Raw genomic sequence first — 3,130 nt, 5'->3', positions numbered from 1 at the left:
AAATGTGGCGTACTATAATTATCACACCCAACTCTTATGGCATGAATGGATTAATCCAATTTTGTCATTTGCCTATCCTATTTTTCTAACTTTGCTAAAACCACCACCATGTTCTCATTACCTCCATCTCCTTTTCCTCTAGTAACATCCTTTCATTGGTCATGGTACTCACTTGAATGCTTTTCAAACTCTTTAATCAATTATTTGTTGGTGGTCGACCCCTTCTTCCTCATTGGCCCTTCAGAATCAAGAAGTTGTCTTGTTGTTACATTCACTCCATTATATAAAATGGACACTTCTTTCTTGACATTAAAACCATGTTGAGGACAACTTCTAACTTCTAAGCAACCCGTTGTAACTCTCACATACTTCATACAATGACTCTCTAATCTCTTGTTGAAAGTTAGCAATCTTCTTTTTAATATTTGAGATCTTCGAAGGTGGACTAAATTTCTCAATAAAATCATCACAAAGATTTTCCCACGTAGTAATGGATTCGGGTGCAAGTGGTTTCAATTAAACTTTGGCTTCACCAGTAAATGTCACCGAAAGCATCCATAGTAACACATATTCTCTTGGCACATTATGAACATTGAATTAGTTGGAAATATCATTTAGTTCATCAAAATTTATTCAAATCATCTTCATACTCTTTTTCGGTGAAAGGTATATCCTTGAGAATCGATAGAATATGACCTTTAAGCTCAAAACTTCTTTCAACTGGTATTTCGGATGGAACTAGACCCGATCCATATTCTTCATGTATCCTCTTCTTGTAATCTCCGATCCTCATTCTCGTGATATCTGCCATCTCTTCAACCTTGCTTTTTATCTCTTCATCTGAGCTTTCTTCGATAGATGTTTCTTGCTCGTATCCAATTCCGTTCTTAGCATGTGTCCTCTCCAAACTTTCAAATCTTTTTTTTTCTAATTGAAAAGTTCTTGTTGATTCATTGGATTTCTTGTTCTTCTTTTTTAAGAAAATCAAATTCTGGATCTTGAAGTGGTGGAACTATTAGAGTTTTAGATCCTCGGGTCACAAAAAACAAAAACATGTAAAAGGAATAAAAATCACAAAACTAAAAATTAGCTGAGACATAACCACACTGTGGTTAAGATGACCACGATGTGGTGTTGTTAAGAAAAAAACAAATGCAAAAAATAACTTTTTGTGGAATTTACCCCACAAAAAGGATCGAATAACTAAAAGTAATTACACTATAAATCAAAGAAGTTGTTCCCCGAAAATGTCACCAAAAGCTTGATTGTGCACAATAGTACCTAGCTATTTTAAATTTATAACCTAGCTTAATTTTCTAACTATGCACTTGTAGACAATATATCTAATCAGATTATAGTATAGATCAGGTAAGTCGGATGTCGATCATAGGGAACAGAATTTAATCAAATAAATTTATTAGTTCTAATTAAGGTAATAAAAAAACTTTGATTGGGGGGGGGGGGGGGTTACTAATTTTTCAAGATCAGAAGAACTTAATATTAACTAGCAAGTAACAAGCAAAGAAGACAAATTAACTTCAAGAATTAAAAAGAATACTTTTGCCTATATCCGATTTCACCTTCTCCTGTGGTTAATTTTTAATGGATGGATTACATTGATTACCAATCTTTTAGCTATTATTATTAAATTCCTAAGCCTACCAGTTTATGAATGACAAAGCAATGATCATGCACAAGTTAAACACCAAATTGATAATAAACACAAATTGGAGTATGAATTACATTAGTTACTTTCATATGATCAAGTTAAGCAACAAGCAAAAATTAAGACCAATTATGTTATCTAACACAGTTAAAGTTACTAGCTTTAATTAATTAATCTAAGATATGATTAATCCTATCTCTAATTATTCAATGATCATAAAGAATTAGGACACAAATTCATGCATTTAATATGATCAATTATCACACAGAATTTAGTTTATAAGTAATATAAACTAGAACTAAACATTCTAGGGTTTATATACATCATACACAAGTAAATAAAATATAATCATTCAAATATCGGAATCAAAATGTATGAATCAAGTTCATCTTCACTAAATAGAGGTAAATGGAATTTAGCCTCACATTATAACAGAAAAACACAATTGATCTATGAAAATTAAACTAGACATGAGTATGATAAGCAAACCAACTAGATCAATTTGAAAATCTTCTAAACCTTTTTCAATACTTTAGCTTGACTTGGTTTTCAATCCTATTATGGGTTTCTAAGGGTTTTTGGTTGTAGTTATCCTTAGAAAACTGATTGCATGCCTCTGGATTCGACCTAATGTTCAGGATTTTATAATTGTCAAAATCTGATCACCACGTCATGGTTGACCACCACCATGACATGGTCCCCATGTTTATACCGTTATCGCCAGGTCATTTGATTGGTCGCAAACTTTCCATTTTCCATGTTGTGTTGGTGATCATCACGACGTGATCTTCCATCCTTTTTGCTTCTTCTTCTTTTTTAGCTCCCGTTTTCTTCTTTCAGGTCCTCATATGCTTTCTTTTTATCTCGGGCAAGTCTTTGTTGCTACAAAACATATTTTAAACATAATAAGTACCTTTTTCCCCAGTTAAGCATAACTGTAACTAAAAGTATTAGAAATATGCATGAATTATATAGTTAAATATGCACATATCAATTGGAGATGCTAAAGTACAAATGGGTGCCAAAATCCTCAGTGAAGCTCTTCCAAAATTTGGAAGTTAAGCGAACATCCCGGTCTGAAATATTCGAAGTAGGCACTCCATGGTGAGCAACCATCTTAGGAACATAAATGGGATCTACTAAGGCTGAAATTTGTCGCAAGGGAACTGATGTTCAACCTTGACCTATCAGCAAGTCAAGCACCACTCCACAAACTAAACTATATCCCTTTTCGTACATGGCCACCAATCACTATGTCTCAGATCGTGATACATATTTTTCGCTTCGGGGTGGATAGAAAATATCAAATTGTGTGCCGCTTCCTTCAAAATATGTTAGGTCCCACCCGATTAAGGCATCAAATCCTGTCATGAAACGTCAACAATCCTCGGGTATCAAAATCAAAAGTTGATACTCGACCGACTACTTGCTTGCTCTTCTGATTCTTCTCCTTAATGGATTATG

At 33.6% G+C, this 3,130-nt stretch overlaps 1 pseudogene; it reads left to right on the top strand.

Moving 5' to 3' along the window:
* Positions 1-312: 312 nt before the first annotated feature.
* Positions 313-426, top strand: LOC145003662 (small nucleolar RNA R71; annotated as a pseudogene).
* Positions 427-3,130: the final 2,704 nt, after the last annotated feature.

The sequence above is a fragment of the Lactuca saligna genome, chromosome 6 (genome assembly GCF_052625555.1).
Source record: "Lactuca saligna cultivar CGN05327 chromosome 6, ASM5262555v1, whole genome shotgun sequence".
Lineage (NCBI taxonomy): Eukaryota > Viridiplantae > Streptophyta > Magnoliopsida > Asterales > Asteraceae > Lactuca > Lactuca saligna.
The sequence above is the reverse complement of the archived record's forward strand: the minus strand, read 5'-3'. Positions and strand labels throughout refer to the sequence as shown.